General features: G+C 32.7%; 1 protein-coding gene across 3 annotated transcripts in view; it reads right to left on the bottom strand.

Moving 5' to 3' along the window:
- LOC145294135 (nesprin-1-like) overlaps window positions 1–14,272 on the bottom strand; it is a 1,091,614-nt gene extending 1,077,342 nt beyond the window's left edge. For all 3 annotated transcript variants that reach the window (XM_080141241.1, XM_080141242.1, XM_080141243.1), the window contains exon 1: window positions 13,843–14,272. The gene's annotated coding sequence lies outside the window, so the exon portion shown is untranslated. The remainder of the gene's footprint in view (window positions 1–13,842) is intronic.
- Window positions 14,273–25,566: the final 11,294 nt, after the last annotated feature.

Below are 25,566 nucleotides of genomic sequence, written 5' to 3'. Positions count from 1 at the left end.
AAAAAATTTCACCTGTGAAATTTCCAAAGATTTCCAAAGTATATATATATATTTTTTTAAAATGATTGAATTTTTCAGAGTTCGTGAAAAAATTTCTGGAAGATTTCCTTTTAAGACTTATAAATAAACAGGAAAAATCTTGCTGTTTATAAAAATTTAATCGATGCCGTAAAAATATCGAACGAATTTGTTCATCTTCGCATCCCACTAAGAAAAATCGTCAGGTAACCTATTACTTGTTTCTTCATTGTTAGAACAAAAATATAATTTCTAAGCCAAGTAACTGAAACAATTACAAGTTCAGTTAATTAAATTTCTTGATGCACGGCTGATTTTGCAATCGTAATATTAAATAAAAAGGCGACTTTTAGTTTATAATTACATACAAAAGTTTTGAATCGAAAATAAGTTTCCGATAAAATTAATTTAAGGGTTTAGTTCGATTTTAAATAATGCTTAGTTTTAGGAATTTAAAAATCAATATTTCATAGAATAAAGAGAATTTAATAAAAATAATTTAAATGGCTTTTTTCGAACTACAAATTACGGTATTGAAAATTAATAAATTGTTATCAACAAGGAAATGTTGTCACTTAGAGCCGTCCATTGATACCGGAAGTTAATTGTTTTAGGTGTTGTCTGCTCAAAAGTGATATGTTTTCTGGATATATACATCTGTTTTTTTTTTTCATCATATTTCAAGCTAAACGTGAGACTTTTACCGTTATATTTCACTTGACTTTTGTGATATCACGTTAACCCATGCAACGGTGGGTTATCCTGCTAGTGTATATATGAAAGTGATCTTATCTGTGTGTGCGGATCGGTCTCTACCAAACTACTTTAAATTATTGGTTTATATGCAAGAAACTTGACATATAGGGCATTCGAACATATGAAACAAATTCGATTTGTTTTTTTAGCAGATAAAAATAGCTGCTATGGAATCAAATTTCAATATCTCATAATTTCAATCAATTTTTTTTCGAACAATGCAATTTTTGAAGTTTTCAATTTTTATGCTTAGTAGCAATTGTTTTCTTTTAGTTTGCTACTTATTTCCATCATTTTCGCATGCGAGTTCTTTCCCCACGGGCTCGAAAACGGCTGAGCTGATTTTTCTGAAATTTCACACGAAGGTACTTTATGTGCCTGGCAGTGTTCTTAAATAGGTTTTGTATCGGAGTGTCTTCAATGGTAATCAATAATCAAAATAATCTGATGAAAGAAGGAACAGGTGATTTGGACCAAAGTTAACACCTTACACAGCCTAACATGAAAATTGCATTTGAGTTTTATTACCACACAAGCCGAAAGTTCCGACATACAAAATCAACAGTAAATTCTTTGATATCACAGGGGGTGCGCTCGAAATAAAGGTTTATGTTTAAAGCACAACTGCACCATGATACTTGACTTTTTCATTTAAAACTTTAATTCAAGCTAATATATATATATATATATATATATTTCATAAACACTAGGTTCTCTACAGTGCAATGTAGACTACAGTGTATTGTGGACTGTCTTCCTCTTGATGCATCGCGACGGGTCACCAACTAGAGCAATCAATCAGTCAATTTGATTTAAAAAAATAGGCGATTTCACCGATTTCGATGACAACACACACACACACACACACACACACACACACACACACACACACACACGAGTATGCATATTAAAATCGAAATAAATGAAACATAGGAACAATAGAAGGGTTACCAGTTAGCAAGTGCTAACTAAAAGATAAAGTTTTGCAAATGAAAAATTGAGTTAAACGAAATTTTATAACAAAACATCTTTATATCTACAATTTTATAATACAAAAGTTATTTTCAATCAGTAAGAGCTCTTTTATTAAAACTCGTGTTTGGTAAAGAAAGTTAAATAGTCACAACAGAAAATATTAATAATGTGAATAAATGTGTAAGTAATATACCTATGTGAGTATTTGGCAGCGTGGCATCGTGTACGTGTATTGGTTTGACTTGTTCTTGTTAGGGCTTGTATATCTGGGTAGCAATTTGTTTCTGTTTGTCTAACTCTTGCCTGTGTGTAAGAAGGCGTGCTGAAGATGAAGGCTTGTATGCGAGTTATTAAGTTCTTTTTGCTTCGCCTCCCGACTAAAGACATGGGGGGAGGGATGAGCGTACGTTCTTGACTTGAGAACTCTAGTTCGAGACTATAGTAGTTTCTAAGTTCGCGTCGGCTTATTATTTTCACATATACGCGTTACTTTTTGGGGGTTGAAAATGTTAATACCTTCCGGTGAAAACCTACTTTCTTTTAAGAAAGACTAAGAAAGCGAATCTAAAAAAGCGAAGAAAGAAAGAGGATATGCTATTAGAGCCATTTGTTTTTTGGCGTTCGTCAGAACCGTTTTGTGATTCAGTCGCCACAGAAGAACGTAATTAATGAATGTAATTTACTCATTTAAAACTAAAACTAAAACAAATGTAGCGAAGGATTTACTTGCTATATATGTTATCCATTTTATTCGGTGAGATTAAAAATGGCTGGCGTATGTTTACGTTACTGTTATCAGGACAATTGGAATTCGGAAGTAAGGCTTTAAATTGTAGAACAGAACAAAGGATCTGGCTTGAATTAAAGTTTAAAGACAGTTCCGGAAATGGCCGAAGCAGTTTATGATTTGAAAGCCACTTTTTTTTTTCTTCCAATTTATTTGAGAAGCGAAAACTATTTTAAGCTCAAACCTAATCACTCGCATAATTAGTGTCGTCTGTCTGTTTAGAGTTTTACGGCTTTAAAATCGTGAACTGTCTTGACCATTTTAATGAATTTTTGGTTATCGTCCAGAATGACCACTATGTTAAAAAACAAAAATCAAGAAAAATCTGCATGATATGTAAGTTACTGTGATGAAACTAAAACATATTCCAAAAATCGCGTAAATTGATCAAGTAGTTTTATTTGTATAAAGAAAATCATTTTTAAGCAATTAATAGAAATTACAGCACAAATTTCGCGAGTTTAAATTATTGTTGAGTTTTCTCCCTTTGTTTTTGTTTAATGGCGGGCAAGACAATCTCTTCGCCATTCATAAAATTTAATTTTCTTGGTTAAATAGAAAACTACTTGATGAATTTCCATTATTCTTGGAATGATATTTTCATTTCATCACAGATACGTACATAATACATATTTTTCTTGATTTTTTAATATATGAGGAATCTAGAAAAGAACCAAATTTTTTTTCTTCTTTTAGGAAGTTTGTTTTCCAACTTTTTTTCTTTTTGGAGAATCCTTAGCACATTTTCGTTATTATTAAAGCAAAAACCGGAAGTTTAAAAGATTAATTTTCATTAAACACATTCTTAATTTTTATGTTATTTTCAACTAAAAGCAATGTTATCTATGTAATTGTCATGTTACAATTAGTTAAATATTACTACATTTTATAAAACACGTATTTTCATGATTTAACGAAAGAACAATTCCGCCATATTTATTTGGAACATGTAACGTACACCGATAGTTTGGAATAATATAATAACGCCCATTATAAAGTTTATTAGTCAAGCAAAACTTGCAAATTAATTCGAAAACTATTTTCACTAATAGTTAATTTTGTACTTTATCGTTTTTCATAATTTTTGGATATGTCACTAATTTCGCGATGACATCATTAGTTTTTAATGAAATTCAATATTTCGACTTTCGTTCTTATACACTAAATTCTTTGCATGCTTAATGTCATTTTTTTTCTTTACATTTCCAAGACCGACTCGAGATTCTCCGTTAATATTCGGCACTGATTCCGTAAACACTGAACTCTTTTCGATACTCGTCCATGACAAGTAGTTGGACACCAAAACGACGGATTGTTGCCATCCAACCCCGTTCATTTATGAAAAGAGGCCACACACGTCTAAGTTTAAGGAATAACTGTTTGAGGCTTAGAAATGTTAGTAAACAGTTTACAAAACACTAATCCAAAAATAACTATAGCTTCATTTATTTTTAGGAACCCGAACTAAAATTGGTCTGACATTCTTATACAATTTGTGTCGACAAACATTGTGGTTCAATTGTATTATAGTGGTCGATAGAATATCTCAATTATTTGACGTTTTGCTGATATTTATTAACCACTTGTTTTAGCATTGTTTTTTTTTCTGGGCCAATTTCTTTCCCCTTTTTTATGTGTACAATTACTGATCATGTCGCTAGAGAATTCAATTATTTTATTAAATGTTTTACATTTTAGAGCGGGTATCATTTTCCTAACACGTTTAACATAAAATGATCAACCATTTCCTAGTCATCACCAAGTTGGTTATTTCGGTGCTAATACAAAGAGTAATCCGCGCTATTTTTTTTTTTAAATCGTATTTCCAGGTTTAATTAAAGTTTTATATGTTTATTATTATTATTATTATTATTATTATTATTTGTAAGGTTAAAGTACAGAATAGGTACAAAACACCTTCCCCCTCACCATGTTAAGAATGGCTTTTTTAAATAACGTCATTATTTCAGCATGTATCATTCTCTGCATGAGTACCAAAGAAATAACGGTACTCATGTAGAGAGTGATCCGTGCTGAAATAATAAGGTTATTATTTTAAAAGCCATTCTTAACATGGGGAGGGGAGAGTGTTTTGTACCTATTCTGTACTTTAACCTTACAATCGAATAAAAAACATAAAACTTTAAACGTGGAAATACAATTTATAAAATAGCGCGGATCAGTAAGTGCACTGGCACCATATTTTTTTATACATTTACCGGGTGTTACTTGGTATTTCGCCCCCCCCCCTTTTTTTTAAACAAATATTTTTAAATTTTAAAGTGAGGATAACTCTCCTACATCTACTTTTCGTAAATTATTGCCCGTTTTTTGATTAGCACCAATTTTTGGACATAATAGCGTACAATCGGTAAGATTAGTTTTCATGTTATCTAGTAATGACTATTGTTTGTTTTTTTTTTGGGGGGGGGGAGGGGTAAGATCTACACCTAAGGGTGGCGAAGGGTGCAAGGCATTTTTTTTTTTTTTGCATAGTTTTTCTTGTCACTTTTGTATTCGCTTATTTTTTAGTGAATAGAAACAAATGAATGACCTCGCCCCTTCACCCAACAAAATTGAGGTCTCCATTTAAAAATCCACACACAAAAAAAAATCAGAAAATCAACCATCTTCAATATTTTTTTAAGTAATGATCAAGGAACATAATGAATCCTATTATTCTATTAAAAAACTCAACACCGTTTGAATTTATTAACATTTCTATGAAAATAGTGTCTATTGTATTTTAAATAAAGAACTGATTCAAATAATTTTATTTTAGTGAGCCAAATATTGCTAATATATTATTATATAGGAAATGCTTTGAAGAAGCGATGCCAAAAAGAAAAAAAAGTCGATAAATAACTGCGCATTTTGCTAAAAATACGATAATTTCTTTCAGCAAGTTGTTACGTGATATTACTTCATCCACGGAAGAACATACAGCCTAAAACAGTTGTTATCTCACCCGTTTTCCAAAATTACATCCAAATCTGCCACAATTTTAAGGGCCAACAAATTCTAATGAAAGTCTTTTTCACAAGTTATGCGATAAAAAATTGGGGAATAAACAATTTGGTGCTAGTGTACATACTGATCCGCGCTATTTTTTTAAATCATATTTCCAAGTTTAATTAAAGTTTTTTTTTTTTTTTAATTTTTTTTTTATTCAATTGTAAGGTTAAAGTATAGAATAGGTACAAAACACCATCCCCTCCTCATGTTAAGAATGGCTTTTTAAATAATAACGTTATCATTTCAGCACGGATCAATAAGTGCACTAGTACCAACAATTTTATATGGTTTATGAAACAAGTATATGGTTCACGGGTTACAAATGGGAAAATGATTGTAATCATGAAATTAAAAATAAATTCAATTTTTAAAAATAAAATAATTTATGGTAGATATAAAGGTAAAATATTAAAAAAAATCAGTTTTTCTTTGTTTTTATTTATTAGGTATTTACTAGAAAAAAATTAGGTAGAAAAATTTTTTTTTTTTTTTTTTTTTTTTTTTTTTTTTTTTTTTACACAGTGATCACCACTTATCAAGGTCCGGAAGCCACTCAGGGATAAGGGCTATTGCAAGTACGTTACGTTAGTGTGGAGATTTGATGAAGTGTTTACTTGAGGGGGCGATTCATTAGGAATTTGTTAACGTTGGACTTGAAGACATCCAAGTTGTAGTCCGGTGGGAAGCAGGCAGACGGAATTTACTAAAATAATTTAAAGCTCAATAGAAACTAGTACGAGTCTGATGCTATACTTAACCTATCCTTTCCTCGTTTAATGAAGGAGGAATCTTTCTAGACTGGGGCAATTTTTATGTTTTTTCTTATGCAGAGTGACCCATTTTGGGGAGCCTGATTTTCTCCACATTAAAAACCGAACTTGTGTCTAACTGTGCCCTCCTGGGGAAGCAAATGAATAGGAACATCACAGGTTTGTTAACATCTGATGATGCTGTAAGTTGCGCTTGACTCAGTTAAAAGTTTGAGGACTTTCATCTACCACATTCTCTCGTCCAGAAACACTTGGTCCTGATGGCAAGACAAGGTAAAGACGACCAAGCGTGATACTAGATGCAGGTGCCGTCTCAAACACATACGGCGCCTAGCATTCCCAAAATGGTCACTCATCTGGTACTGGTCAGCCACATTGTTGCTTAACTTCTGGAGTTATATATATATATATATATATATATATATATGTTTCGTTTATAAAAAAAAAAAATTAAACCCTTATTCTTCACTTAATCGTCAAAACAAAAGTGAAAACTAAATGAATTTGTCTCGTAAAGGCTACCGTAGTTTCTTTAAAAGTAACGTTAAATTTTGGACTTTTTAAAATTCGCCACTTGAAATCTATATATGGAGATAAAAGAGGGAATTATTTGAAATTCAGGTGCTTTTTGCATATTCTTACAGCAAATCAGCCCAAATCTTATTTAGACTATATATGTTTATCCAATCGATACAAAATAGTGGTGAATGGTGTTTTTTTTGTTTTTTGTTTGTTTTTTTTTTTTAATTTTATTACAAATGGTAGAAAAAAGTTTTATATTATTCTGCTTTTCATATGATAATCAAGCTCTTACCTTTCTGGGGGGGGGGAACTTGGTTTTTCTTTCATTATTTTTGGCATGTTTTATGAACGTTTTAGTAATTACTATCAATAGGGGAAGTTTTCATATTTTTCCAACTTTTAAAAAAAGTGTCCAATAACAATACTTTCGATCCTGTGTGACTCCATTTTAAAATCTTTATTCTAGCATTCTTCAGATTACATGTAAATATTGATTCACAATCTTTAAAAAAAAGATTTTCATCGTCTATTTATTGTATCCAGTTTAGACTGTCGATTTCGTCATTTACCTTTAAAGTGTGTCTGAATATATGACGTGGGGTGGGTGGATAAGGGTTGTATAACAAGGAACTCATTAATTATCCCAACGCAAAAATCTTAAGAAACTATGGCCGCTAGTCTATTTTCGGCGATTAAAAAAAATATGAAATTCTTTTTATTGTTGCTTCTCCTATCAGGTACTGTTTTTTTGTTTGTTTGTTTTTTTTTTTTTTTTTAAATAACTACTCATCAGGTATGTAGTTAAGTTTCTAAAAACTTGAACGCTGGCTGGTTAATAATAAACCTAACACCACGAACGAATCGTTGGATTAAAAGTACTACCAATAAAGCCATGGAAAAGTACGTTAATTCGCGAATAACTCTGGTCTGAAGACAACAAATGCGCCAAAACGAGTTGAAGTGAAGAGGTTGGCAGATGGGGAGGGAAGTGAAGATTCGTTTATGCAGAAGAATAGGCGACAAGGAGTCCGCAGCAAACAGTGTCAGATAAGGTAGTTTATTTTTCTTGAAAAGAGAGAGAGAAGAGAAAAGAGAGAGAGAAGAGAAAAGAGAGAGAGAAGAGAAAAGAGAGAGAGAAGAGAAAAGAGAGAGAGAAGAGAAAAGAGAGAGAGAAGAAACGAGAAAGAGAAGAAACGAGAAAGAGAAGAAACGAGAAAGAGAAGAAACGAGAAAGAGAAGAAACGAGAAAGAGAAGAAACGAGAAAGAGAAGAGAAAGAAAGAGAAGAGAAAGAAAAGAGAAAGAGAAAAGAAAGAGAAGAGAAAGAGAAGAGAAAGAGAAGAGAAAGAGAAGAGAAAGAGAAAAGAAAGAGAAAAGAAAGAGAAAAGAAAGAGAAGAGAAAGAGAAGAGAAAGAAAAGAAAGAGAAAAGGAGAAAAAGAAAAGAAAGAGAAAAGGAGAAAAAGAAAAGAAAGAGAAAAGGAGAAAAAGAAAAGAAAGAGAAAAGGAGAAAAAGAAAAGAAAGAGAAAAGGAGAAAAAGAAAAGGAGAAAAAGAAAAGGAGAAAAAGAAAAGGAGAAAAGAAGGAGAAAAAGAAAAGGAGAAAAGAAGGAGAAAAAGAAAAGGAGAAAAGAAGGAGAAAAAGAACAGGAGAAAAGAAGGAGAAAAAGAACAGGAGAAAAGAAGGAGAAAAAGAACATGAGAAAAGAAGGAGAAAAAGAAAAGGAGAAAAGAAGGAGAAAAAGAAAAGGAGAAAAGAAGGAGAAAAAGAAAAGGAGAAAAGAAGGAGAAAAAGAAAAGGAGAAAAGGAGAAAAAGAAAAGGAGAAAAAGAAAAGGAGAAAAGGAGAAAAAGAAAAGGAGAAAAGGAGAAAAAGAAAAGGAGAAAAGGAGAAGAGAAAGAAAGAGAAGAGAAAGAAAGAAAGAAGAGAAAGAGAAAGAAAAGAGAAAGAAAGAGAAGAGAAAGAAGAGAAAGAGAAAGAAAAGAGAAAGAAGAGAAAGAGAAAGAAGAGAAAGAAGAGAAAGAGAAAGAAGAGAAAGAAGAGAAAGAGAAAGAAGAGAAAGAGAAAGAAGAGAAAGAGAAGAGAAAGAAGAGAAAGAGAAAGAAAAGAGAAAGAAGAGAAAGAGAAAGAAAAGAGAAAGAAGAGAAAGAGAAAGAAAAGAGAAAGAAGAGAAAGAGAAAGAAAAGAGAAAGAAGAGAAAGAGAAAGAAAAGAGAAAGAAGAGAAAGAGAAAGAAAAGAGAAAGAGAGAAAGAAAAGAAAGAGAAAAGAAAGAGAAAAGAAAGAGAAAGAGAAAAGAAAGAGAAAGAGAAAAGAAAGAGAAAGAGAAAAGAAAGAGAAAGAGAAAAGAAAGAGAAAACTTGTTTTTCGAGCTGAATAAACATGTTACATTGAATAAAAACACGAAAAATCTATCCAGTTTGGTAGAAAAGTAACTTATCTTGCCTTTGATAACATTTATTTGTTATATATTTGTTTTTTGACAACTTTTTCGAATCTATGTGTACAGTAATACAAACCCGTATTTTCAATTTAAATTCAATTTTGGCAGTATTCAAGTGTTAAAATGTACAGAATAGTTAAAGTCCCCTCCCCACGTTAAGAATGATTTTCTAATTAACGTTCTTATTTCAGAAAGTTCCATAAACTGCACAAGTACTATAATTTCTAAAAAGCCAACAAAAACTGTTACCAAAGGCAAGAAAACTACTACTACTCACCTATCGATTTTTTTATGCATTTTAACTCACTTTTTTATTGGCATGCTTTTCTCGTTGGAAATCTGGTATATTCAAGATTGCGCCGGATTTTACTCGAAGTGAAACTTCGAGGTCTTAAAACAACTCAAAAATCGGAAGGTTAGCATAAGCAAATAAAAATATACCGATTGATTGAAAATTAAATTTTCGACCGAATAGATAAAATTGGTTATTAACTGCATTTTTGGCAATTTGCTTAGTTAAATCTACAACACAAATAGTAAAATTAGGTGCCACTTTGAATACATCGAATTTACAAGATTCAGAAGGTAACGAGAAAGAAATGTAAATAAAAGCGCTTTAAAATACTTGAACCCAAAATAGACACGAAAGTAGCAAAGTAAATTTTCTTACTTTTAGTATCAGTTAATTGGTGTACTTTTCTTTCGCCCCTTTTTTCTGTTTGAAATTAACAATTGTCGTACTAAAAATTAATTAATCCACTCTTAAAATTTAAAAAAAGGGGGCCAAAAACTTAGCGAAAAACCTTTCACTAACCCTAAATCCGGGTGACAACGGACCATTTTTAACGGTCCGAACTATTGATTGAGATTGTCGGACTGACTTCCTCATCTTGGTTGTTATAGTCACAACGTTTCGGCCGTCTTGCCCTTCGTCAGGTGTATGTATCGAACTGGGGAACCGTTTGTTAGGAGTCTCGAACCCAACCCTTTATTATTATTACGGGGGTACCGTGTTCGGACTCCAGCTAGGCTTTGGGACATAGTTAACGAAGGCAATGAAAAAATAACATTCAAAACAGAGAATCACTGATTCTCTGTTTTGAATGTTATTCTCAGAATCAGCAACTATGTCCCAAAGCCTAGCTGGGGTCCGAACACGGTACCCCCGTAATAATAATAAAGGGTTGGGTTCGAGACTCCTAACAAACGGTTCCCCAGATACAAAAATACTGACGAAGGCCGGAGGGCAAAAACGGCCGAAACGTTGTGACAATAACAACCAAGATGAGGAAGTCAGTCCGACAATCTCAATCAATGAAAACACTCATCTCAAAAATACAGACAATTACGGTCCAAACTATGTAGGAAAAAACTGGCAGGTGTGCATTTTAACATTCTCCAGCAAATTAATTGTTTTTACTTTAAGAGTTCCGTCCGCGGTAAGGGCTAGAATTAACGGAGCCTCCCCGTAATTAAGAATGGCTTTCTAAATTTGCCGGGAAGTTAAAATACATCTGTGCTAAAAAAAAAATAAATGAATAAATAAATAAACACCTGAAGTGATTCTATAAAATACCAATAAATATTGTCTCTGCTTAAAACGATTCCTCTTTACCAAATGATTACGGTACTAGTGCAGAGAGTGATCCGTAATCCGGACGTAAATAACGTTATTATTTTAAAAGCCATTCTTAACATGGGGAGGGGAAGGTGTTTTGTACCTATTCTATACTTCAACTTTACAATTGAGTAAAAAATATATAAAACTTTAATTAAACTTGGAAATACGATTTAAAAAAATAGCGCGGATCACTCTCTGCACTAGCACCAATAAATATTATTAAAGACAAGATGAGTTACTTTTCTACCTAACTAGATAATTTTCTAGTGTTTTTATTTAACGTAACATGTCTTTCAGCTCGAAAAACATACAGTGTTTACCGACATATTGGAAAATTTTAAATAGCGACCGACACCGACTCTCTTTTTGACACGGGAAGTTTGGGAAAAGGAGTTATAAATAAAAAACTAAACAAACTGCTGTTAGAAACTCGCTCAATATATGTTGCCGTAACATAGGCTGACATATATTCGGTGGGTTTTTAACAGTATTTTGCATATTTATTTTTAATTTTTAACTCCTTTTCCCAAACTTACCGTGTCAAAGAGTCGGGCGCCATTTTAAATTTTCCAATGCATCGGTAAACACCGTTTTTCGAGATGAATAAGCATGTTACATTAAATAAAAACACTAAAAACATCTGCAGTTAGGTAAAAAAGTAACTTATCTTGTATTTGATAACATTTATTTGTTATATATTTGTTTTTTTGACAACTTTTTCGAATCTATGTGTACAGTAAAACAAACGCCAGAACAGATACTATACTTCGATCCAATCTGTTTTCCTTTTATTTTAACCAATTATTTTTTTAATACGACTTGGAAATTAAACTACGATATCATTTAGCCATTAAATAACTAATTAGAGTAAATTGTTATGAAACTATAATTTTCTTCAACTAATGTTATTTTAATTTTTAACCTAGTTGTAAATTTTTAAAAACGTTCAATTTTTTAATATATGAAGAATCTTAAAGCCAGATTTAAAAAAAAAAACAAAAAAAACAAAAAAAAAAAAAAAAAAAAAAAAACTGGTGTTTGCTTTTGCAGTTTATCGACCGTGTTTTTGATAAGATTGAAGTAAAATCTAAGTTTTACAGTAGCTTTTATTTAAATAAATTAGGTATAAAAAAAAAAAGTACAGAAAAGTTTAAAATCTCCCCACATCATGTTAAGGAGTTTCTAAATAACGATATTTCAGCACGGCCCGTAAACTAAACTGCAGAAGTATCAAAACACTTTCTATTCAACAATTTAACTTTCAAAATTTCCTTCATATTTCGAATGAATGGTCGATCCCCAAAATTCTATGGAACACCTGTGGCCCAGCCCACCCATTATTATTATTATTATTATTATTATTATTTTCAGTTTGTAGACCCTGAAAATCTCCTGAGCTCTCATGAAGAAATCTTGGACTCGTCTAAATTTCCACATGTTCTAACAAGTATTGACGCTAGTTTATAGAAGAAAAATAAAGAACGAAAAAGATTCATCCTTTATTTTAAACTATTAACAAGATTTAAAAATGCCTTATGGTGGATTTAATTTAGTCATTAGATAATATTCTCGTAAATTTTCTTTTCAAGTTCGTTTTGGTATTTTCAGATATTGCTGGTTTTATTTCACTACTTCTACAGAATTTGATTTGTATTTTTTTTTTTTTTTTTTTAACCCTAAGCATAAGTTTTAATTTTAGTTCGAGAAATGTCGGTTTGGCTTAAATTCTGTAGAAGCACTTTCATTTTAATCAATTAACAATAAATAAAAAAATAATGTACAAGTCACGTAGATACGAGAAACGATGCACAGAAATTGTCATGTTCCAGCAATCTGAATAAAATTGTCACTTTTTGAACTAAAAATGATGTAAAATTTTTTAGCTTTTTTAAATTAATAGTTTTTTTTTTTTTAATGGAATAAAATGTTTTTACGTTCATTTCGGGAAATTATTAAATTGTTTATTTTTTTTATAGGTTTTGGAATGTTGGTTTCTTCGTCACAACTTTTCTAAAACCGCCAGCGAAGAAAATTTTCGGAATTATGGTAATCCAATTAAAATAAATATTTTTTTAATAAACTAAATCTTACAAAAAAGTAAATTAAAATAAATGTAAAAAATAAAAATTTATTCAACTAAAAGACTTTTCTGCGTAAAAGAAAAAAATGATTTCTTGTAACTTGACGAATTACAAAAGAAGGATATAGGTTTTCTATGGGTTTTTTTTTTTTGCACGAAGAAAAAGAAAGTCTTTCAACTCTTTCATATAAACAAAACATTTCTCAATCGTTATTTTTGTACGGATATTCCATCTTTTTTATCGTTAAAGAAGATTCCATTTTCTTTAAAAATAAAGAAAAAAGTATTGTATTTAATTTCGTCGCAGATGGTGTCGCAATTTCAAAGCAAAACTTTCTTGAAGATACAAACAGTTGTAAAATTTCATAAATTACACTTTTTTTTCTCGCGTTTAAGTTTTAGAAAACACTTGGGTAAACGTACAGAATAGTTAACAATGGCTCATCGCATAAGATGGGTTCCTGAATAAAAACGTTATTGTTTAGGAATCCTTATTTCTTAACATGAAGGGATTTTGTTAAATATTCTGAACATTCGCCGACAATTTAGTTTCGATAAAGTTGCTAAAATAAAAACTTTAAAATGCAATATTCATATTCGGACATTTTGGCTATTAGAGTCGCATCGCAACGTTTCAGCCGATAAAACTTCCGAACTTCTTTCCACCTTCCAGAGTTCGACTGGAAGGTTCGCAATTTCGAAAAAAAAAAAAAAAAAAAAAAGACGGGCGGAGGTTACATCAACTGAAACGTTGCAGTAGTCTAGCTAAACAATAATACAAGTTATTAATACACAGCTTAAAAAAAAGTCTCAATCTGAAAAAAAAAAATAAAATAAAAATTATTTTTTTCGTTTACTTACATGAATGTTTGGTAGTATCCTGTTTTTATTTGTCATCAAATAAAAACGGAACCCATAATAAAAAAAAAATAATATAAACAAATGTAATCCGAATGAGAAAGTCACGCCAAAAAAAAAAATCAATAATCAATCCGATATTAATAAATGATAATTTAAAAAAAAATGCAGATCGAACGAATAATTGTGGTCACTCGAATCTGCCTTTACGTCTTTTTTTTAAATCGTTATTCGGCTTTTTTTTCTGTCCAAAATAAAAAGAAAGTTTTCCTTAAAAAATAAATAAAGCCGACATGCTTTTATCTACACTGTTGGATTAGTATTAGTAGTTTCAGTACGACTAGTACATGTTATTATCAATTAATGCGCGCACTGTTACTACTGCAGGTGCTCGAGTAGTAGTAGTAGTAGTAGTAGTAGTAGTTAGAGTACTAAGTTACCGGTAGTAGTAGTAGTGTTATGTTGTTGTCAGTTTCGACACTCACTTCAGCTCGCCCATCTCCACCCCCCCACACCGTCTCAATCGCTCTTTCCCTTTATAATAACAATATATAAAAAATCCCTTATACACAATGTTCAGCATTTATTGTATGCACCCACGCAGATCTTCGGGCATCAGAGTGGGGCATGGTGCCGGTCTGTTGATCATTTTTGTAGGCAATATCTCCCGCCTTCGAGATGAGGGTGGATTCGTTTTATTGAAAGTCGCCGACGGGTCCGATCACCGTAAAATCTTAAAGTGCCCTTTTCCGGGATCGCAAAGCTAGATATTTGTTAGAGTAGGAGAGGCCATGTAAATAAACAGTATCCCCCCCACCCCCACCACCGTAAAAAAAAAATGAACTGCTCCGCCGTGCTCCGGACCAGTGAAGAAGAAATCTTTCTAGACTGAGGCAATTTTTATTTTGTCTCAATCCAGAGTTCCCCGCATAAAAAACCGACCTTGTAAAATACGAACTTCGTATTTAATATTTTTTTTTCCTACTTTCTTTCCAACTCCACACTCACGTTTAAAATAACGCTTTCGTTAGGTTTTCGAGTATGCTGAAAACGAATATCACATTTAAATTTGGGGCGGGCAAATAATTTTCTGGGTATTAAGACATTTTTTTTATCCAATGTAATCTATTATGTTTTTACTGGTGGCCATGTTTTTTCCCAACTGAAAAGTACTAATGCGCGTTACGAAACATTCCCTCCTCTCCATGTTACGAATGGCGAACACTACTAAAATGTATTAAGTAATACATTGGAAAAAGTGTCTTAATATCCAGAAAACTGCTTATCTATGCTAAATGTAAATGTGATATTCGTTTAACATATAAAAGTCGTCACTTTAAAGATAAATGTTAAGGTGGAAAGAAAGTAAAAATTTACCTTTGGATTATTCGAACCGCTGTTCTCATCTTAAGTGTTATTCTCACATAGTTTCGCCCGATGTAACCTCCGATCTTCTTCAGATGTAGCTTGCTGTTACGCAAGGACCCATGGCATAACGGATAGAGTACTAAGTAAATTCAACTACAAGTGACACTCTTCTGAAGCTTCAAAGTTCAATCCTCTGTACGGGTGATGCTAAGAGTACAATTGCGACAATTACTTAGGACTTCTACTTGGTTATGGCTGACGGAACGAGAGCATGCTACCCGTGTAAAAAGTTTCGTTCAAAATTTTGTGCACATTCTGGAGTTCGACAGAAAGATTCGCAACTTAGTATTACATATGTAATAGAAAAAAATTTTTTTAAGTTAGTAAAAAAAAAATTATAGTCATGTTCATCCCAAACAAGGCATATTGCCACTTGGACATAAGAGACCATGTTTAGAGGAGATGAGCGAGATGTTGGTTTACATTACATTTAAACTTCTGCATATCAGTCAGGGAAACAGGTAATAGGGAGGGGGAATTCCAAAGTCTAGCAGTCCGAGAAAAGAAACTCTTAGGCTAAAAGGCTTTACGGCATTTAGGGATCTCTACAGTGAAGGGGTGGAATTTTGTTGCTAAACAGGTTTATTGGGAATATGTATATCGAGGGGAGGCACAAGTGCTATAAGTTCATCAGAGCACATTCGATTAAAATACTTGTAAGAGAAGCACAGGGATGCAATATTGCAGTGATGCGACAGGGGTTGAGGCTGGGTTGATTGTGCGGGACCTATTAGATTGGAGACTTTTGTAGATCCTGTTTAAGAGGCAGAGATTAATGGTAGATGCACCAATCCAGATGTGGCAACAATATTTCATGCATGGGTGAGTTGTAACTTTGTAAAGATATAGGGTGCTCTTTAGTGTTAGTAATTTTCTAACACGGTAGAGGGAGCCCATAATATTTGCAGCAACCTTTGCAATGTACTCAATGCATTTGTTCCAATTCATGTTCCTTGTGAATGTTAGGCCGAGGATTTTGAAAGATGGATTCTCAAGTAGGATGTTATTAATCATTGCTATCGGTGATTGAAAAGTTTTTTGTTTTTTTTTTTGCAATTGTTAAAGGAAATAAGCTTAGTCTTAGTAGCATTAAATATTATCAGCCATTTACGGTCCCATTCCACTACGCACTGGAGATCGTTTTCTAAGGATTCTGCCATTTCCTTAGATCTGTTTAAAAGCCCCTTTTCCGTCATGTCTTTTATAGAACGTTGTATCGTCGGCAAATATACCCATCTCAGACCCAATGTTATCGGGAAGGTCTTTTATGAATGTCAGGAATAATAGAGGTTCAAGGATTGACTCCTACGACATTCCTGACATTCTGACATAGATCCATGATGACCAGTGGTCGATGCAAAAATGGAAATGGAGTAGAGGTCAAACGAAAAGAAGTAAAGTCTTTTAGTGTGTTCTATAAAATTTATTTAAAACAAAATATTTGTTTCGTAACATAATTCGTGAGTTTTCGCAACATTTCTTTTTATATAACTAAAAGGTTTTATTGACCAAATTCCGGCGCCAGATATCCTATATATATATATATATATATATATATATATATATATATATATATATATATATATATATATATATATATATATATATATATATATATATATATATATATGCGTGGGGGGGCAGCTAAAGAGAATAAGATCAATTCTTTAAGAGGAAACTTACTTGTCAGGATAATGTAAAGCTCAACAAATTGTATTGGAGCTTATATAGAAATCAATAAAGACGATATAAAACTATTTAGTAATATATATAAATTTATTCATTAATTTAATAAGGGTATACATCAACTAGGAATGTAGGGTAAATGGGAACTCTTTATGCCATGGTATTTCGAAGCCTAATACTTCTCATCAGAAGAGGAGAGAAGATGCTAGGTAACATAATCGGGATGCATCAGCAGCAGTAACACTGTTTGAGGGCTATTACAAATCATTATTGAGATTCAGACAGTCCTTTTCAGGACTAACTACCGCAAACTAATGGTATGAGGACGCCATTCTCTACTACTACCTGCATTCTAAGACTCCCCTTTAGAACCAGCGAACTCTGGCTCACTCCAGCAGCTCCAGCTCATTCCTGTAGCATCCAGCCTCCTGCAGCTCCCATCTCTCCTGCAGATTCCAGCCTCCTGCAGCTTATGCATCTTCTAACGTCCTGCAGTTGCCAGCCTCCGTTTTCAAGTGCTCACTGGCACCCGGCTACCCGTTTTCAATACCTACTGACGTCTAACTATCTGTTCTAGTGCCCACTGACGTCCAACTATCTGTTCCAGTGCCCACTGACGTTCAGCTACCAGTTCGAGTATCCACTACGACCAGCTACTTGTTTCGAGCTCACTTATGTCCAGCCACCTGTTCCAGTATCTACTAACGTTCAGCTACTGGTTTCCAGTGTCTGATCCTATTACACTCTGACTGATCCTGAATACACGATCTCCATTGCCAACAATTTACCATTTTGTTTCTTGGTAAATAAAAAAAACATGATATCTATCGTCTTTAAGTGATCATCAGTGCCTGTCATTTTTCTTTGCTATTGTCGTTAACCCTTTCCCCTTGTTATTTGTACAGTCGAGTGGCATTTTTTCCCTTTCAATCCGCTGCAACAGTGTTATATAGAAACCACTGATGTAATTGTCATCCTGTTGAAAACATTTTTACAAGTTTTTCCCCCACTATTAATTCTTTAGCATACTTACTAACTGGCACAGCTGGAGTAGGTGTGTTCGTAACGAGGATACGTCTTCGACAATCAGTTCGACAGTGACTTTGTTACTCTCTGGTTTAGGTATGGTTCTGTTTAGGTTGAGAAAGGATTAATTCGTTTCTAATCGTCTGAGGCGCCCGTACCTGAGAATGCCGACGGGACTCCCCAGGCATCTCTATAGGCCAGAGTGCGCTCATCATAGTGTGCTGACTTTTCAAACTCCACCTGACCCTCTGTTTGACCTCTAGCTGATTGGCCAGGTAGAAATTTTGCATCAAATTTGAAAATACCGGAAGTTGAAATTCCACCAAAATTTCTAAAATGACCGAAACTTTCAAGGTCAAAATCAACAGCCATATATGCAAGGCTTCATTGGCTACGATATTTGTCAAGTGCGTAATAAAAGTCCAACTCTTCGTCGTCGTGGTAGAGTGAAATCGTGATAGTGTCAAAGTTATGCCGGTTGAAACTGAGTCCTCGCAGGATTACCCCTGGCAGATATTTTTTAGGATCAACAAGTATTAGGACTGCAACCTTTTCTAAAAACGCAGAAAGAATCGGTATCAGGATCTGTTGTCCTCTGGTTGTTTATTTCTCTACGTGGGGCAAAAAGGACATCTCAGGTGCGAAAGCTTAAATAAATGGAGTGAAAAATGCGTTACTTTTGCAACATTCATTTGTGTGTTCTCAGCCCAAACATTAAATCCTGCAATTCTACAAATTAATAAATAGTTGTGATTAATAAAAAAATTTATGCATGTCAGACAATCTTGAACTTTATGCAGAAGTCCAATTAATTTAACAAACAAGAGTAAGAATAATCAGCAACGATAATGTATTTGTCATTAATAATAGATTGATGTATATGTTTATTTCATGTGTGTATTTATGTGTAAGCTAAAAGACGTTAAAGTAATAACATCTGTGTATGTTGTAATACATTCATGTGTGTGTGATTATTATATATATATGTATGTGTATGTGTGTAGGCTTTGCTTTTACTATTCAAGTATCAGTAAAAACACCACATCCTCATTTAGGCGACAGTAATATTTTATTGTATTTTTCAGTTCCATAAATAAATCCGTAACCTTCACACGTGTATTTATATTTTTCTTCCACTTGACTTAATGTTCACATTTGCTTTCAACGACTTATTCTATAATAATGTCGATAAATGCTGTTATTTTGCAGTGGGTTCTCCTTCCGATTCGACTCTTACTTTTGCTGATGACACTGCTCTGCTCAATGAGGCGAACAAGACAAAAAGATCTTGCCCTTCTGCTCAACTCATCCTTCAAGACATCTAAACATTGCATTTAAAATGCAAATAAAGCAAGGAGCACTCAATATTTCATTCGACACTCCTTCTACAAACTCCTGAAATATTGTAATTTATGTCTCATCAGATCACCGTTAAAATATGCTGTTCACACATCTGATCCATATCTAACACGTTATATTCAACACCTAGAGAAAGTTCAACAACTGATCGAATGTTGCAATGCCTATGAGATCTGCCCTATAAAATCTGATACAAAAAACTTAACCTTTTCTTTCTTGAGCGCAGACGATTATACGGTGATTTCATTTTGGCCTACAATCTCATTAATGATCATTATGATATACCTCAGGATTTATTATTCACTCTTGCACTAGAAAGAGGTCGATGCGGATGGGTTTAGAGAAATACAGATAAATAAAAACCTGGCCAGAGATAAGTTAGTTTCAAAGTCAGTTTTTAAAAGCCAAATAACACATTCCAGTGTGTAAACAGACATTAAATCGAATATGATGATAGGTTCTCAGTAGCACTTGAATGAGTAGGCTATGACAGTGGATCTTTGGTGCGCATTTTAACAGAATTAGTCCGGACTCTCTGCTACTGAGATTAATGCCCAGACTGGAATCAGCTCTACATTGCAACTTCATTGTCTTCAATGATTATTATAATTTACCTCAGGATTTATTATTTACTCCTGCATATATTTCGAAACTACAAAAACTCAATCATCTTCAATTCTGATTAAAACGGAGGAGAGATGCTTTCTGAATCGGGATTCCTTGACCTTGGAATAAACTTCCAAAAGAAGTAATAAATGCGTCAACAACACAGCGATTTAATGTGAAATTAGACAGGTGATGGTCTACTGTGTTCTCTTCAGTGTAAATTTATACCACCTTTCCTTTCATGGTAATTGAAGCTGAATTGAATTGTATTGAATTGAATAACTTTGCAACTTATGCAACAAACAACGTTACAATTGCATTGTTTGTTATGTTTCAGCTGTCGGTAGATATTTTTTGTTCAATGTGAAAAAAGTTTAACAAGAAAACGTATTTAAGAAAACAATACGGACATCACAAACAAAAGATTATAATGTTGTTTAGAACGACATTTTCCGACGACATTCGTAATGATACGTTATTATATGTGGTAATATTAAAAAAATATTATTATATATGGCAATATTAAGAATATTGTTATTACATGTGGTAATATTTAAAAAAAATTGTTATTATATGTGGTAATATTAAAAAATGTTGTTATTTTATGTGGTAATATTAAAAAAATATTATTATATATGGCAATATTAAGAATATTGTTATTATATGTGGTAATATTAAAAAAATATTATTATATGTGGCAATATTAAGAATATTGTTATTATATGTGGTAATATTAAAAAAAATATTATTATATATGGCAATATTAAGAATATTGTTATTACATGTGGTAATATTTAAAAAATTGTTATTATATGTGGTAATATTAAAAAATGTTGTTATTTTATGTGGTAATATTAAAAAAATAATGTTATATGTGGTAATGTTAAAAAATATTATTGTATGTGGTAATATTAAAAAATAATGTTATATGTGCTGATACTAAAAATAATTTTATTTTATGTGGTAATATTAAAAAAATGATGTTATATGTGCTAATATTAAAAATAATTTTATTGTATGTGGTAATATTAAAAAATTAATGTTGTCAATGTGGTAATATTAAAAAATATTATATTTGGTAATATTTAAAAAAAAATCAAGTTTAACTTTATCACAAGTTCATACATAATTCCTTAAAATTAGAATTTTCCACAACAACATGTCAATTAACGGTAGTTTTGATACACTCAATAAGATCGCCAATAAAAATATTTACAATTCATCCAGCTATATCTCAGGAACTTCAAATATACTAGAAACGGATACCCGTCTATAACTCCCGGTAAAAAAAAACAACAATAAATAAAAAATGTCATGCAAAGAAAATATCGTACACCAAAAATCACGTGAATTGATCAAGGAGTTTTATTTAATAGAGAAAATAATTTTCAATTAATTAATGAGAATTCGAGACATGCCATGTCCCCGTTTTAAGAGTGGCTTTCTAAAATTTCGTAAGTTCGAATTATTTGGAATTATCTCCCACAGTCCTGCAAAATGGATTCGGGAGATTGTCGTTAAGCCATAACATTTGATTTTTTATAACTAGCGGAATTATTCACTTGCATCAAGAAATGCCACAAACGTTAAGATCTTGTCCAACTAAGTATTTTACTTACCTCTTCTATTGAAGCTTAGAAACGAGGTCAGGTGTGGTTTTGAGAAGCCGGCGCGCTAGAATTAGCGCGTTCTTGTCTACAAAAAATGTCTGAGCTTGACCGTCGGCACTTCCACGGTACGGACGCTTCAGGTGATTTGCAATAAACTAACCTCTTAAAAGGTAAAGCCTGGGAAGGTACTCCTAGGAATGGATAGGACCATATTTCAACTCGACATCAACGAAGACTATGTCGAACTGACTGTCAAAGACATACCCGACTGATAAGCACTCACCTACTCAGGCTGTTTCAGTCAATTGGGTAGTTTTAAAAAGTTATGGAATGAGACATACCACGTGACAATGACAGGGCAAACAACACAAAATGATTTTTGAGTTTGAAGAACTTTTATGGGAGCTAATCTGAACAGCTAATCTTAACAGCTAATCTGAACAGCTAATCTTAACATCTAATCTTAACAGAAACTGCACGACTACAATAATCTCTACCAAAAATATTGTCAAATGAAATGGAAAATAAGTCTTTCGATAAACAACAAATTATATACATTTATTTAAGCAACCTACACCGTCGAGTGTAGGTTGCTAGAAGTTAAACAGTGAAGGAATGAATTGCAATGATAATATTAGTTGGTTGTCGAAAGTATTTTCTTGAAGTCGTATATATTCAAGTGAAGATAGCTTTGCTTTGTGTCTAGGCAACGTAGGTATGTGAAAGGGTCGACATTTTTTTCACAGATACCTAGAAGCGTTCTGCCTGTTTTGCAAACCCCTAAAAGTTTTCGAGTAGAGTCATAAAACCTCCAGTTGAAATTAAGATGTCCAGGAGTTTGGTTGGCGACCAAACAACCTCACTAGGGTCACTCTCCACCAAAGAAGTGTTAAAACTCTTACTTTTCAATGCTTTGAATGTATATGCTTAACCTGTATACGAACAAAAAGAACGGCAATTAGGTTTCTGGTATCTGCTATATCCGGCTGCTCACTTCCAATCAAGTTTCTGCTTAAAGTAGTTGCCGAGGGGCAAAAGTTTTAAACATATTAACGCGCCTTAAGGATATTTCTTTTTGATCTTCATCAACGATCTCCCACATCATATTCTATTGTCATTTATGCAGACAACACTATCATCTATTGTTGTATTGTCCGCGTTATATATTATGTATACGTGTATCTTTTAATCCACATACAGTACTGTTTCGCTGTTCCACAGCTCATCAGTGCGGCTAGACAAGCAAGTACCTCAAGCCAGAATCGACACACGAACGCCTAAACGAGAGTCGGAGCCTCTAACCGATGCGTTATACGGCTGCTACTATGCGGACAAAGAATTAACAATGTTTTGACATTGTCAAAAGTACCTAAGCTCAATGTATATATATATATATATATATATATATATATATATATGTGTGTGTGTGTGTGTGTGTGTGTGTATATATATAAATGTATATGTATATATATGCATATGTATATATGTATGTAAATATATATATGTATATATATATATATATATATGTGTGTGTACATAAATGTATATGTATATATGTATGTATATATATATGTATATATACATATATATATGTATGCATGTATATATGTATATGTGTGTATATAAATGTATATGTATATATATATATATATATATGTATATATATGTATATATAGTTATAGAGTTCATTCGCGAATGAACTCTTTTTCTGGGTCAACGGCCAACTAGCACCGTGTATATTTGTGTGTGTATATATGTGTATTGGGGTGGAGAGGGCTCCCGTAAGCCGTGGTGAAGGCAACCTTTCTAGGAGAAGCAATTCTCTGATTTAAAAAACCATAAAGCGGGAGACCAGTACCCGCATTAAGCTTGTCTGCAGTTTAATTTGTTGCTGGCTATCTTGCTCTTGCTTGTTGCTGGATCTCAACATTTTGAACCGAGAGAGAGACTTAGCTGTCGTACAAAGCTAAGACTCTGTAACATCATCTTTGTATAGATACTCCCTCAGGCATTTGGGCTCATGGATTTTAAATGTCTGAGGGAGTGGCACTCGTCTGACAAGACGTTGCAATCATCATATAGTTATATGTATATATGTATATATATATGTATATATGGACATATGCATATGTGTATATGTATATACATGTATATGTATATATATGTATATATATGTATATATATGTATGTATATATATGTATATATATGTATGTATATGTATATATATGTATATGTTTATATATATGTGTATATATGTATATGTATATATATGTATATATGTGTGTATATATATGTATATGTATATATATGTATATATGTGTGTATATATATATGTATGTATATATGTATATATATATGTGTATATACATATCTGTATATATATGTATATATATATGTGTATATATATGTATATATATATGTATATATATGTGTGTGTGTATATATATATGTATATATGTATATATATATATATATATATATATATATATATATATATATATATATATATATATATATATATATATACTAGCATGGGTGCCCGGCGTTGCCCGGGTGTTTGAAGGTGTGTGTTGGGCAAAAAAAACAAAAAAAAAACAATGGGAGTAGGAAGGCAGGCTCGAGCCCGTACCGCAAAGACGGTAAAGAACGGGGGAAAACGTGACGTCTTTGCTGTTACGACACCACCAAACCGGAAGAGACGTAGGTTAAAATTAAGGCTAGATAACAAAAAAAATTCGAAAATATCAGCGAAAAAAGTGACCCCTCTCTGTAGAAAAATGTCTACTTGAGGGTGAAGACATTAATGCTTTTAGCCAATTTTTCGGTATTTGTCGTCTGAAGGGTCGAGCTTCAAAACGATAAAAAAATTCCGTTGTGAAAATCCGTCTCGTCTGTCGAAAGTTTTAGGCAGACATGCATACATACATACATACATTTATATATTGGTAGCTCAAATTTTCGACCCAAACCGATTAAAAAGCTTGCCCTATCTCTGAATACCCTTTATGTAAAATTTCAAATGTTTAGACTAGAAATTGTCTGAGTAATTTGGTAGAGACCGCGGAGGTAAATTTTTTTTAAACTTTGACCCCTGTTATGACCCCTTAACATTTATTGTTTTGGGCTCAAATCAAGTTATTAAGTTAGATCCATGTCTACGGAACCTATATCTAAAATTTCAAGTGTTTAGACCCAAAATTAGTGGAGGAGTTTGATAGAGTTCTCAAAGGTCAAACCGTTGAACTTTAACCCCTTAATAGCCACATTTTTAGCGGAAAACGGATTACAAAGATTTTCCCAAATCTCAATACCTTGTATATCAAATTTCGAGTCTGTAGACTGAAAATCGACAGAGTTATTGTGTCGGGAAATGTACACAGACAGACAGACAAACAGGCAGATAGACACTTTCACTTTTATAGATATATAGATATGTCACAGTCATCTATATGATGTGTGTTCGTTTATGACCGTCTAGCGTTGTGATCGTCTAATCTAGTATTTTTGTTGTTCGTTGAATTAATGCGTGAATAATAGCACTTGTGACAGAGTTGATGTGTTAACAGATTCAGTTTAACAGCGGACAACATTTACAACAGAAAGGGATGAATAATAGTCTCTGGGATTTTACATTTTCGAATGGGGAAACATAATTTGTCCATCTTTGAACTTTATTTGACGGATCCTCGGAAAAGTTACAAATGAAGATTCGTACAACTTGAAGTCTTGGTGGTATTTAGAGCAGTTTTATTTACCGAATTTGGACATGGGAAAGCTACAATGCTAGCCCTAGACTATCACCATTTCTAATCCCATCTACTCGGAACCATCACGATCTGAAGACCGTTTCTTTTTCTCCCTGGCTACCGACCCTGTTCATTCTAATTCCCGACTCTTGAATAAAAATTATACATGGCTTTCAAGCTCTCTCCTAAAGTCCACGCCCTTTTAAGTGATCTACATCAGACTGTAGATGTCAAACCTATTTTTAAATAATTGTTTGTGTTCTAA

This window comes from Euprymna scolopes, chromosome 15 (genome assembly GCF_053919585.1).
Source record: "Euprymna scolopes isolate OS-2025 chromosome 15, ASM5391958v1, whole genome shotgun sequence".
In the NCBI taxonomy this organism is placed as follows: Eukaryota; Metazoa; Mollusca; class Cephalopoda; order Sepiida; family Sepiolidae; genus Euprymna; species Euprymna scolopes.
Note: the sequence above shows the minus strand (reverse complement) of the source record. Positions and strands in the feature narration are given on the sequence as shown.